Here is a 15,096-nt window from a genome sequence, read left to right as displayed (position 1 = left end):
CCATTCGGGTTTGCCACATTGGCATTATCAGCATCATTAGGGTCCATAATGGATTCTGCAGCCTTGTAAAATATTGCCTGTTGTAAACATCGCCTGAAAGTCCTTTCAGGTTTAGGATCAAAGTCTAAGAGATATTCTTTGTCTCTGTTCCTACGCATACACAAATAGAAGACAAGAAAAGACGGAAATCTCTACGTCAGAGTGCAGAGAATTCCCAGTGAGGTAACATGTGTAAAGAAATAAAAATACTAACTATTCTATAAAAAAAAAATCAAAAATTAAAAAAAATTAGACAGAAAAATTAAAACAAAATTAACCAGGTAACACCAAACTTAACTTCAGAAATTAAGGGAAAATATTAGTGCTATATATATATATATATATATATATATATATTTAAATATTTTTTTCAAAAATATTAAAAATAGATTTTAATAAAATTTAAAATAAAACGCCTAATCTAAGCATAAACAACTAATAGTTGTTAATCACAGTCAATCCCCGGCAACGGCGCCAAAAACTTGGTGCGGTATTTTATAACCCATAAACTAACTGGCAAGTGCACTGGGTCATACCAAGTAATACCTTACGTGAGTAAGGGTCGATCCCACGAGGATTGATGGAGTAAGCAACAATGGTTGATTAAATTACTTAGTTAGATAAATAGAATAGTATGTTGAGTGTTCAAAGAGCATTAAACAATTGTGCAGAAATTAAAATAGTAAAGTAAATAAGTTTGGGAATAAAATATGGAAAAGATAGTTAAGGCTTCAGAGTTATCTATTTTTCCGGATTAACTTTTCTTACTAACTATTTTAATCATGTAGGATTCAATTTATGGCAAACTATATATGACTAGACCCTAATTCCTTAGACCTTTCTAGTCTCCTCTAAAATTCATTAACTGACAATTCTTTGGTCAATTAATTCCAATTAGAGGGTGAAATTCAAATTCTAATTTATATGCCACAAAAATTCTAATTACCCAAAAATAAGGAGATTATATGTCACGTATCCCGTTAAATCCAAATAATTAAAATTTAGGAGAAATCGTTTTCAAGCTGTTAATTATTTTCAAGCTGTTGTTCAAGTAAAGAGCTTTTCCAAGTTTTACAAAAACTCAAATAGAAAGAGGGTCATACTTCTGTTCCACCCAAATTCATAAAATAAAGAGCGAAAACAATTCTTAAATTATAAATCCATGCATAAATTAAAATAGAAAAAGCAATAAAATCAATCCATACAAATAGACAGAGCTCCTAACTTTAACAACGGAGGATTAGTTGCTCATGCAATGTGGAATATAAATTTGTATAGAATTCCCTTATGGAATCACCCTTCTGGAACCTCCCCCAATAGAAGAGAAGTATCCCCCTTTTTATAACTAATTCTAATTAATTTAAAATCTAATATCTAAAATTAAGATAATATATTTTCCTATTTTCAAATTCAAATTTAAATTTAAATCAGAATTAACTAACAACTCCGCGTCTTGTAACGTGGGGACCACTTGGCTTCACTGGATCTGCGCCTAACTTGGATGCTAAAATGGGGCCCAGAAATCACCTCTAGCGGTTTCTGCGTTTTCTGCACGTGGCGCATGTTACGCGTACACGTCAGTCACGCGTACGCGTCGATGGCCTTTTTCGCGAGACACGCGGACGCGTCGGTCACGCGCACGCATCGCTGAGCAAATTTCAAATCACGCATACGCGTTAGTCACGCGCACGCGTCGCCATGGAAAGCTCCAAATCACGTGCACGCGTCAGGCACGTGTGCGCGTCGCTCCTCGCTGCCATCTCCTTTGATTCTTGTGCTGCAGAAACTCCATCAAATCCAGCTGAATGCTACCTAAAATAAATAAAATTGCAAAAGACTCAAAGTAGCATTCATATTGGCTAAAAGATAATTAATTCTTTATTAAACTCAACAATTTAGATGCAAATTCACTAGAAAAAGATAGAAAAGATGCTCACGTATCAGTCCTCCAAGAGCAAAGAGGTGATTTACAAGAAACAATATTCTAAGAGGAAGAAGATAACCATTAAATACTTTTACTCAAATTGGTCTCTTTTTTTTTTTTACTTCATAATGGTGAATTTGTCCCTGCTCTTGCTATCCTTTCAGATCTTAGAGAAGCTACTTTTGTAGCTTATTGATTAAGTAAATATGTATTTTTGGGACCAGTAGACAAGTGTATGAGCCATGGTGTCTTTTCTCTAAGCTTGCTTGATCGCTTGAGGAAAACGTCTGCCACTTGCTTTTCTTTATTTGGGCAGTTTGTATGCATGACTGGATCAATTCTAAGAGAAACTCAAAATTTCTCATGGTTGTTTTTTGGTATTTTCTCTCAGTTTACTCCTGTCTATAAGCTTCCTACAATTCTTTCGAACAAGAAGGCAAGTCTTCATACTTGGATTTGGGTTTCGGCTCATCCTTCTAAACTTTTGGGGGATATTATTTATTTAGAGGAGAATTTTTGTTTCCATCTATACACAACCTTTTATCAACCTAGTGCATAAGCTCTTCATCCTATATATTCCACTGATCTTGAAAATGATCGTTGTGACATTTTCATTGGCAATGAGGGGCTTATGACTTTTGGCTTCTATGTACTTCTCCTACCCTTCTTCTTGGTTTGGTTGTTATGGATCGGAACTTCTCTTACGGAGCTTTGATCTGTCTTGTCATTTATCATCCTGATAGGGTAAGTCACCAATTAGGGTTGGACTAAGATCCAAAAAACATGGAGCATATCTTTTCCTTAGTGGAGGACTTACAATGAAGTATGGTGATTACCTTATGCGTATGAAGAAGCATATTAAGCTATATGAGGGTACCTCTACTCCAGATTTCAAATTATTTGTTCCAATTTTGGTCAAGGATCTATATTTTATGACTGGGAACTTCTCTCCTTCAACTATTACAAGTAATGCTTGTTCTTGAATGATTTTTAATTTTGTTTCTTCTCTTTTTTTTTGTGCTTTGTGTGTTAGTTTGACTGTTGCATCTTTCCTGCTGGTGTTTTGTAGACTTAGGCGCCAGGTGTTACAAATATCCACATTCTTGAAAGAGAAAAACTAATGATTCTGTTGTTATTGCTGAAGTGGTCAAGCATAGTAAAGTGTAGGATTCAAATGTTAAGGTTGTAAAGAGGTCTCTCAAGAAACTATCTAAGCCTCCCATTGATGCTACGCCTTCACCAGTTTCTACTAGTTCAAGGATTTCTCCTTTTTCTGCAATCAAAGCTAAGAGTTCTTCTGCTATTGATTGCTTTGTTAAGTCATCATAGTCTCCTGATAAAGATGCCGCTAACTTAACTGGGGGTGCTATGAAGTGTAAGTCTCATTGCCTTATGGATAAGATGAAGACAATTCCTAATACATCTTTTGATCCAGTTAATGTGGGTGATGAAGGCTCCAAGAGGGCGGGGGAAGGGTTAGTGGGGACTCTCTAAATTTACCTGCTCTTGGGGATGTCTCTGGTGAAGTTACTACTCAAAGTGTTGCTCAAGATAGTCCCCAAGCAATAGCAAATAGTAAGAACAATGGCATTAAGCCTGGTGTTACTTGCCAAAAGAATCCTGCTAGAAATGGTCATGTACCCATTGAAATGGTGTTTCCTAGTGCAGGTACTACTGTCTTCCTCTATTCTTTATCTTTTCAATATTCCAAATGTGTTGCAAACTTACTTGTGTTCATGCTATGTATGTTTGTATGTTTGCATCCATTACTATTTTTTTAGCTTATCGTGTTGATTCTTAATCCACTTTTCAAGCATCAAGCACTTCTAGTATCACAAAAGAACTATTATGTATCGTTATTTTTGTTTTCATTTGTTTATGGCACCAGAATTTTGTAAGTTTTTTTTTACAGAAAAATGTGTTTTCTTACTTGTTTGTTTTGCTTGTCAGCTTCTGTTCATGACGAGTTTGAGTATTTTCATGGAGATGTTAGAATATTGTTGTATGAGATTGCATTTCGGAACCCTTCCTTCATGCTTCCTAGCGACCTCAACTGTCTTCTCAAGAAACTTGGGTATAAAATTTTTTTGGATGCATGAATGTTTTTTACTTCACACACCCTTGCAGACTTGTTGGATGTTCATTGAGATATGGCAAAAAAAATATCTAAAGAACCTTAAGTTATTTAAATTGGTCCTTGACTTGAGAATCTTTCTTTTAAATTGGTTTCTCCATTTGGGGTACCCGACTTTGCTAGAGAAGAATTATTATCCAAAGAATGTAACACTTTCTTCTGGTGTTTCTGCTCTTCAAAAAAGGTTATGATGTTAAAACTGGACACCATGAAGGCTAAGCTGGCTAGCATTAGTCTGGAGTAAAAGCAATTGGCGAAGCATAAGAAGGCTACTTCTTCTCTGATATCTTATAATGATATCTTTGTCAAAGCCTTGCATATCATAGAAGAAGCAGTCTTTTTATACTTGGCCAATTGCTCTTGCCCCAGGCTAACGCTAGACAACTTAGCTTTCAATGATGTCCGGTTCAGATGTCATTTTATTAACTTTTTTTTAAAGAGCAGAAATACTGAAAGAAAGAGTGTTATACTTTTGGACAATAATTTTTCTCTAGCAAAATCGGGTATTCCAGATGGAGGCTCCAATTTAGAAGAAAGATTCTCATTCCAAGGATCACTAAATTTAAATAACTTAAGGTTATTTAGATATTTTTCTCCTATATATCAATGAACATCCCACAAGTCTACAAGGGTATATGAAGTAAAGAACATTAATATGTCCAAAAAAGCTTGATACTCAAATTTTTTGAAAAGACAGTTGAGGTCGCTAGGAAGCATGAAAAAAGGGATTCTGAGATGCAATCCCATACGATAATATCTTCATATCGACATGGAAATACTCAAACTCATTATGAACAGAAGCTGGCAAGCAAAATGAATAAGAAAGAAAATACAGTTTTTCTTTCAAAAACTTACAAAATTCTGGTGCTATAAACAAATGAAAATAAAAACAATTATGCATACCAGAAGGAGCACTAGCTGAGAGTTCTTTTGTGATATTAGAAGTGCTTGATACTTGAAAAGTGGACCAAGAATCAACATAATATGCTAAAAAAATATTGATGGATACAAACATACTCACATACATAGCATGAACACAAATATATATGTATATAACATATTTAGAATATTTAAAAAAAAAGGATGGAGGAAGACAGTAGTACCTGCATCAGAAAATATCATTTAGATGGTTATAAGATCATTTATTGTATCTCTCCTTTAGCGTGTAACACACGACTCAATGCCAATATTGTCCTTACTACTTGCTATTGCTTGGTGGCTATCTTGATCAACATTTTGAGTAGTACCCTCATCAGGGACATCTCCAAGAGCAGATGAATTAGAGGAGTCCCCATTGACTTCCTATTGGGAGTTCTCATCACCCACATTCACTAGATCAGAAGGTACATTGGAAATTGTCTTCATCTTACTCAAAAGGTGATGAGACCTACGCTTCACATTACCCCAGTTAAGCTAGCGGCATCCTTATCTGGACGATAAATGATAAAACAGATCAAAGCTCCAAAAAAGAACTCACTATCCATAACAACCAGACCAGGAAGAGGGGTAGGAGAACTACATAAAAGCCAAAAGTCATAAGAATCCTCCATGCGAGTGAAAATGTCATTACGGTCATGCTCGAGATCAATGGAATATATATGGCAAATATCTAAAGCACTATGCTGATAAGAGGTTGTGTAGGGGTGAAAACAAAAGTTTTCTTCCAAGTTAATAATATTCTCCAATTTTTAGAAGGATGAACCAAACCCCAAGTTTAAGTACGAGGACTTGTCTTCTTTTCCAGAAGAATTGAAGGAAGATTATGGATGGGACCAATCCAAAAGATTGCTAAAAAAATAGCTGAAGAAATATTTCATTGACGAACGCTAATACCGGAAAGCGACCATGAGCGATTTTGAGTTGCTCAGAGAATTGATCAAGTCTCACATATAAACTTTTCAAATAGATAGAAGCAAGTGGGAGACATTCTCCTCGAGTGATCAAGCAAGCTAGAAGAAAGACATCATGGCTCATACACTCGTCCAAACCGGTTCCAATAACACATATTTATTTAAACAGTAAGCTACAAAAGCAGCTTCTCTAAGATCTGAAAGAACAATAGGAGAATGGACAAATTCACCATTAAAGAAGTCACCAAAAAAAATATGAAGACCAATTGGAGTAAGATTACTTAATGGTAATCTTCTTCCTCTTAAAAGCTTGTTTCACATGAACTACCTCTTTGATCTTGGAGGACCCACGAATTTTGTATGCTTGGTGTACGGAATTGTGATTCTCACACTTCTTCACAACTCCGTGTAGCTGACCAGCAAGTGTACTGGGTCGTCCAAGTAATACCTTACGTGAGTAAGGGTCGATCCCACGGAGATTGTCGGCTTGAAACAAGCTATGGTCACCCTGTAAATCTCAGTCAGGCAGATTCATATGGTTATGGGGTTTTGATAATTAAAAGATGAATAAGACATAAAATAAGATAGAGATACTTATGTAATTCATTAGTGGAAATTTCAGATAAGTGTATGGAGATGCTTTATTCCTCCTGAATCTCTGCTTTCCTACTGCCTTCATCTAGTCATGCGTACTCCCTTCCATGGCAAGCTGTATGTTGGGGGATCACCGTTGTCAATGGCTACTATCCGTCCTCTCAGTGAAAATGGTCCGGCTACGGGTTACGTAGGGCTAATCATCTGTCGGTTCTCGATCGTGTCAAAATAAGATCCAATGATCCTTTTGCACACTGTCACTGAGCACTCGCGAGTTTGAAGCTCGTCACAGTCATCCCCTCCCAGATCCTACCCGGAATACCACGGACAAGGTTTAGACTTTTTAGATCTCAAGGATGCTGCCAATTGATTCTAGCTTATACCACGAAGACTCTGATCTCACGGAATGGAAGGCTCTATTATTAGGAGAGGCAACCATGCGTCGTGGACCAGGAGGCCAAAAGATATGCATTCAAGCTTTTTTTCAGGTAGAACGGAAGTGGTTGTCAGACACGCGTTCATAAGTGCGAATGGATATCTTAGAACAAGAATAAGCTTGAATTGAATAAAAAATAGTAGTAATTGCATTAATTCATGAGGAACAGCAGAGCTCCACACCTTAATCTATGAGGTGTAAAAATTCCACCGTTGAAAATACATAAGTGATAATGGTGTTCATTGATTTCGACCCCAGAGGGAGAACCATAATAACCAAGACGTCTAATACAATGAGAAAAAGTAATATTTATACTAAAACTAGTAGCTAGGGTTTACAAAAAATGAGTAACTAAGGTAGATAGTGCAGAAATCTACTTCCGGGGCCCGCTTGGTGTGTGCTTGGACTGAGTATTGAAGCTTTCACGTGCATAGGCTTTTCTTGGAGTTAAACGCCCAAACTGTTATGCCAGTTTTGTCATTTAATGCCGGAAAAAGGTCTCTGACCGGCGTTTTGACGCCAATTTGGGCCATCAAATCGCGAACAAAGTATAGACTATTATACATTTCTGAAAAGCCCAAGATGTCTACTTACCAACGCAATTGAGAGCGCGTCAATCGGGTTTCTGTAGCTCTAGAAAATCCATTTCAAGTGCAGAGAGGTCAGAATCCAACAACATCTGCAGTCCTTTTTCAGCCTTTGAATTAGATTTTTGCTCAGGTCCCTCAATTTTAGCCAGAAAATACCTGAAATCACAGAAAAACACACAAACTCATAGTAAAGTCCAGAAATGTGATTTTTTCATAAAAACTAATAATTATATACTAAAAACTAACTAAATCATACTAAAAACTACCTAAAAATAATGCCAAAAAGCGTATAAATTATCTGCTCATCACAACACCAAACTTAAATTGTTGCTTGTCCCCAAGCAACTGAAAACAAAATAGAATAAAAAGAAGATAATATACAATGAATCTCACAATATCAATGAAACTTAGTCCCAATTAGATGAGTGGGGCTAGTAGCTTTTTGCTTCTGAACAGTTTTGACATCTCACTTTATCCTTTGAAATTCAGAATGATTGGCATCTACAAGAACTCAGAATTCAGATAGTGTTATTGATTCTCCTAGTTTAGTATGTTGATTCTTGAACACAGCTTCTTTATGAGTCTTGGTTGTGACCCTAAGCATCTTGTTTTCCAGTATTACCACCGAATACATAAATGCCACAGACACATAACTAGGTGAACCTTTTCAGATTGTGACTCAGCTTTGCTAAAGTCCCCAGTTAGAGGTGTCCAGAGTTCTTAAGCACACTCTTTTGCTTTGAATCACGACTTTAACCACTCAATCTCAACTCTCAAGCTTTTCACTTGGACCTGCATGCCACAAGCACATGGTTAGGGACAGCTTGATTCAGTCGCTTAGGCCAGGATTTTATTCCTTTAGGCCCTCCTATCCATTAATGCTCAAATCCTTGGATCATTTTTACCCTTGCCTTTTGGTTTAAAGGGCTATTGGCTTTTTCTGCTTGCTTTTTCTTTCTTCTATTTTTTTTCTCTTTTTTTTTGCCACTTTTTATTTTTTTTCCACTACTTTTTCTTGCTTCAAGAATCAATTTCATGATTTTTCAGATTATCAATAACATTTCTCTTTGTTCATCATTCTTTCAAGAGCCAAGAATTTTAACATTCATAAACTTTATTATAAAAAATATGCACTGTTCAAGCATTCATTCAGAAAATAAAAAGTATTGCCACCACATCAAAATAATTAGACTAATTTCAAGATAAAAGTCGAAATCCATGTACTTCTTGTTCTTTTGTAATTAGGAACATTTTTCATTTAAAAAAGGTGAAGGATTCATAGAATTATTCATAGCTTTAAGACATAGACACTAGACACTAATGATCATGTAATAAAGACACAGACATAGACAAACATAAAGCATAAAAATTGAAAAACAGAAAGATAAGAACAAGGAAATCAAAGAACGGGTCCACCTTAGTGATGGCGGCTAGATTTTCCTCTTGAAGATCCAATGGAACGCTTAAGTTCCTCTATATATCTTGCTTGCCTTTGTTGCTCTTGGTGCTCCATCCTTAGTTGCTCCATATTGGAACTCAAATCTCCCAAAGAGGTGTTGAGTTGCTCCCAATAGTTGTGTGGAGGAAAATGCATCCCTTGAGGCATCTCAGCAATTTCTTAATGAGGGACTTCCTCATGCTCTTGTTGAGGTCCATGAGTGGGCTCTCTTATTTGTTCCATCCTCTTTTTAGTGATGGGCTTGTCCTCTTCAATGAGGATGTCTTCTTCTATGACAATTTCAGCTAAATTGTATATGTGACAGATGAGATGAGGAAAGGCTAACCTTGCCAAAGTGGAGGTTTTATCAGCCACTTTGTAGAGTTCTAGAGATATGACCTCATGAACTTATACTTCCTCTCCAATCATGATGCTATGGATCATGATAGCCCAATCTATAGTCACTTCGGATCGGTTGCTAGTAGGAATGATGGAGCGTTGGATGAATTCCAACCATCCTCTAGCCATAGGTTTAAGGTCATGCCTTCTCAATTGAACTGGCTTGCCTTTGGAGTCTCTTTTCCACTGAGCTCCTTCCACACATATGTCTATGAGGACTTGGTCTAACCTTTGATCAAAGTTTACCCTTCTAGTGTATGGGCGTGCATCTCCTTGCATCATTGGCAAGTTGAATGCCAACCTTACATTTTTCGGACTGAAATCTAAGTATTTTCCCCAAACCATTGTAAGCCAATTCTTTGGGTTCGGGTTCACACTTTGATCATGGTTCTTGGTGATCCATGCATTAGCATAGAACTCTTGAACCATTAATATTCCGACTTGTTGAATGGGGTTGGTGAGAACTTCCCAACCTCTTTTTCGAATCTCATGTCAGATCTCCGAATACTCATTTCTTTTGAGCATGAAAGGGACCTCAGAGATCACCTTCTTCTTGGCCACAACTTTATAGAAGTGGTCTTGATGGACCTTTGAGATGAATCTCTCCATATCCCATGACTCGGAGGTGGAAGCTTTTGCCTTTCCTTTCCTCTTTTTAGAGGTTTCTCCGGCCTTAGGTGCCATAAATGGTTATGAAAAAATAAAAAGCAACACTTTTATCACACCAAACTTAAAAGGTTTGCTCGTCCTCGAGCAAAAGAAGAAAGAAGGACGAAAAAGAAGAAGAAATGGAGGAGATGGAGAGTTGTGAGTGGTTCGGCTAAAGGGAGAAGAAGTATTTGTGATGTGTGAATTTGAAGGATGTATGAGGGGTTATATAGGAGTGGAAAGAGATGGTAGGGTTCGTGTATTAGGGGTTGGGTTTGGGAGTGAAAGGATTTGAATTTGAATGGTGAGGTGGGTGGGATTTTTGGGGAATAGTAGGTGCAGGTGATTGGTAAGCGATATTTGGGGAAGGGTGTTATGGGAAGATGTGAAAAAGAGAGAGAGTAAGTTGAGGTAGGTGGGGATCCTATGGGGTCCACATATCCTGAGGTGTCAAGGATTTCTCATCCCTGCACCATTTTGGCGTGTAAACGCCCCTTTGAGTGCCAATCCTAGCGTTTAACGCCAGCTTTTCTTCCCTTTCTGGCGTTTAACGCCAACTTGGTACTCTTTTCTGGCGTTAAACGCCAGTCTGGTACCCTTTTCTGGCGTTAAACGCCCAGAATGGTGCCAGACTGGGCGTTTAACGCCCATTCTGCTACCCTTACTGGCGTTTAAACGTGAGTAAGCTCATCCTCCAGGGTGTGCTATTTTCAATGTTGTTTTCTATTTTTGCTTTTGTTTTTGTGACTCCACATGATCATTATCCTAAAGAAAACATAAAATAACAATAGAAAATAGAAATTCAACATAGATAAGTAAAAATTGGGTTGCCTCTCAACAAGCGCTTCTTTAATGTCAATAGCTTGACAGTGAGTTCTCATGGAGCCTCACAAATATTCAGAGCATGGTTGTGGCCTCCCAACACCAAACTTAGAGTTTGAATGTGGGGGTTCTGTTTGACTCTGTATTGAGAGAAGCTTTTCATGCTTCTTCTCCATGTGTACAGAAGGAGATCATTGAGCCTTAAACACAAGGTAGTCCTCATTCACTTGAATGACCAACTCTCCTCTGTCAACATCAACCACAGCTTTTGCTGTGGCTAGGAAGGGTCTGCCAAGGATGATGGATTCAATCTTATTCTTCCCAATATCTAGGATTATAACGTCAGCAGGGATGTAAAGGCCTTCAACCTTTACCAAGACATCCTCTACAAGTCCATAAGCCTGTTTCTTTGATTTGTCTGCCATCTCTAGTAAGATTCTTACAGCTTGTACCTTAAAGATTCCCAGTTTCTCCATTACAGAGAGTGGCATGAGGTTTATGCCTGACCCCAGGTCACACAGGGCCTTCTCAAAGGTCATGGTGTAAATGGTGCAAGGTATTAAGAACCTTCCGGGATCCGGTTTCTTTTGAGGTATCTTCAGCTAAGCCAAGGCGTTTAGTTCATTAATGAGCAATGGAGGTTCATCCTCCCAAGTCTCATTACCAAATAATTTGGCATTCAGCTTCATGATTGCTCCTAGATATTGAGCAACTTGCTCTTCAGTAGTAACTTCATCTTCTTCAGAAGAAGAATATTCTTCAGAGCTCATGAATGGTAATAGAAAGTTCAGTGGAATCTCTATGGTCTCTAGATGAGCCTCAGATTCCTTTGGTTCCTCATGAGGGAACTCCCTATTGGTCAGTGGATGTCCCGTGAGGTCTTTCTCACTGGGAATCACTGCCTTTCCCTTCTCTACAGGTTCGGCCATGTTGGACGTGTGGATGGCCTTGCACTCTCTCTTGGGATTTTCTTCTGTATTGCTTGGGAGAGTGCTAGTAGGAGTTTCAGTAACTTTTTTACTCAGCTGACCCACTTGTTTCTCTAAATTTCTAATGGAGGACCGTGCCTCAGTCATGAAACTGAGAGTGACCTTAGATAGATCAGAGACTATGTTTGCTAAGCCAGAGATACTCTACTCAGAATTCTCTATCTGTTGCTGAGAAGATGATGGAAAAGGTTTGCTATTGCTAAACCTATTTCTTCCACCATTATTATTATTGAAGCCTTGTTGAGGCTTCTGTTGATCCTTCAATGAGAAATTTGGGTGATTCCTCCATGAAGAATTGTAGGTGTTTCCATAGGGTTCTCCCATGTAATTCACCTCTTCCATTGCAGGATTCTCAGGGTTATAAGCTTCTCCTTCAGAGGAGGCTTCTTTAGCACTGTCAGATGCAGCTTGCAATCCAGTCAGATTCTAAGAAATCATATTGACTTGCTGAGTCAATATTTTATTCTGAGCCAATATGGCAATCATAGTATCAATCTCAAGAACTCCTTTCTTCTGAGTTGTCCCATTGCTCACAAGATTTCTTTCAGAAGTGTACATGAACTGGTTATTTGCAACCATTTCAATGAGTTCCTGGGCTTCTGAAGGCGTTTCTTTAGATGAATAGATCCACCTACAGAATGGTCCACTGACATCTTGGATAACTCAGACAGACCATCATAGAAGATACCTATGATGCTCCATTCTAAAAGCATGTCAGAAGGACACCTTCTGATCAATTGCTTGTATCTTTTCCAAGCTTCATAGAGGGATTCACCTTCCTTCTATTTGAAGGTTTGAACTTTCACTCTAAGCTTACTCATCTTTTGAGGTGGAAAGAATTTAGCTAAGAAGGCATTGACCAACTTTTCCCAAGAGTTCAGGCTATCTCTAGGTTGTGAGTTCAACTATATACTAGCTCTGTCTCTTACAGCAAAAGGGAAAAGCATAAGTCTGTAGACCTCGAGATCAACTCCATTGGTCTTAACAGTGTTACAGATTTGCAAAAATTCAGCCAAGAACTGATGAGGATCTTCCAATGGAAGTCCATAAAACTTGTAAATTTGTTGCATCAGAGAAACTATTGAGACTTAAGCTCAAAGTTATTTACTCCAATGACAGGAATAGAGATGCTTCTCCCATAGAAGTTGGGAGTAGGTGCAGTAAAGTCACCAAGCACCTTCCTTGCATTGTTGGCATTATTGTTATTTTCGGCTGCCATGTCTTCTTCTTTTTCGAAAATTTCTGTCAGGTCCTCTCCAGAGAGTTATGCTTTAGCTTCTCTCAACTTCCTCTTCAGAGTCCTTTCAGGTTCAGGATCAGCTTCAACAAAAATGCCTTTATCTTTGTTCCTACTCATATGAAAGAGAAGAAAACAAAGAAAGTATGGAATCCTCTATGTCACAGTATAGAGATTTCTTGATGTGTCAGAGGAAAAGAAGAATAGAAGGATGAGGTAGAGAGAGGAATTCGAACTTATAGAGAGGGAGGGGGTCCGAATTATTAAGAGAGGAGAAGTGTTAGTGATTAAATAGAAAGAGATGAGAGAGGGAATTTTCGAAAACTTTTTTTAAAATTAAAATAATTAGTTAATTAAAAAGATTTTTGAAAAAGTGGTTAGTGATTTTTGAAAATTGGAAGTGAAAAAGTAGTTAGGTGGTTTTGAAAAAAAGATAAGAAATAGTAAGTTTTGAAAAGATAAGAAGTTAGAAAAAGATTTTGAAATTAAAATTTGAAAAAGATATGATTTGAAAAAGATATGATGGAAAAGATATGGTTGAAAAAGATTTTTTTGAAAAAGATTTGATTTTTAAAATTGATGACTTAACTAACAAGAAACTAAAAGATATGATTCTAGAATTCAAAGATTGAACCTTTCTTAACAAGAAAGTAACAAACTTGAAATTTTTGAATCAAAACATTAATTGTTAGCAAGGATTTTCGAAAATATTAAAAGAAAAATAAAAAAGATTTGATTTTGAAAAAGATATGATTGATAAGAGAGGATATGAAAAAGATAAGATTTTGAAAAATTAGTTTTGAAACTTGAAAAATTAAAAAAGATTTGAATTGAAAACAAAATTTCCTCCTTGGTGTTATCCTGGCATTAAACGCCCATAATGGTATCCATTCTGGCGTTTAATGCCCACTTGGCTACCTCCTTGGGCGTTAAACGCCCCGCCAGGTACCCTGACTGGCGTTTAAACGCCAGAAATCCTTTTTTACTGGGCGTTTTGAACGCCCAGCTTTTTCTCTGTGATTCCTCTGCTGTATGTTCTGAATCTTCAATTCTCTATATTATTGACTTGAAAAGACATACTTTTGAATTTTTTTAATTTTTAATGATGAGAGAGAAAAACAATAGCATGAAATTAAACATGAAAAACTAAGATCAAAACAAGGAATGCATGCAAGAACACTTTGAATGTCAAGATGAACACTAAGAATACCTTGAAGATCATGATGAACATCAAGAACATATTTTTGAAAATTTTTAAGAGAAGAAAGACATGCAAGACACAAAACTTAGAAATTTTAATACTAGAGACACTAACAATTTGGGAATGCACATGAGAAACAACAAAAGACATAAAATAAGAGAATTTAAAGATCAGACAAAGAAATTCATCAAGAACAACTTGAAGATCAATGAAGAACACAATGCATGAGTTTTCAAAAAAATGCAATGATTATTAAAAATATGCAATTGACACCAAACTTAGAATGTGACACTAGACTCAAACAAGCAACATAAAATTTTTGGTTTTAATGATTTTATAGATATTTTTTTTTGAAAATTATTTTGAAAAAGGAAATAAAGAAATTCAAAATTTTTAATACGAATTCCAGGAATCATACAATGTTAGTCTAAAGCTTCAGTCTAAAAAGATTAGACATGGCTAACCAAGCTTCAGCAAGACATTACATACAACAGCCAAATTGATGGGAATCAACTAGTTCCTGTGATGATAAAAGCATCATCTGAAACTCTAAAATTCGTTCTTAAAAATTCTGAAGAACAAAATAAAAAAAATTTACCTAATCTAAGAAACAAGATGAACCGTCAGTTGTCCAAACTCGAACAATCCCCGACAATGGCGCCAAAAACTTGGTGTACGAAATTGTGATTCTCACACTTCTTCACAACTCCGTGCAGCTGACCAGCAAGTGCACTGGATCGTCCAAGTAATACCTTACGTGAGTAAGGGTCGATCCCACGGAGATTATCGGCTTGA

The sequence above is a fragment of the Arachis stenosperma genome, chromosome 6 (assembly GCF_014773155.1).
Source record: "Arachis stenosperma cultivar V10309 chromosome 6, arast.V10309.gnm1.PFL2, whole genome shotgun sequence".
In the NCBI taxonomy this organism is placed as follows: domain Eukaryota; kingdom Viridiplantae; phylum Streptophyta; class Magnoliopsida; order Fabales; family Fabaceae; genus Arachis; species Arachis stenosperma.
Note: the sequence above shows the minus strand (reverse complement) of the source record.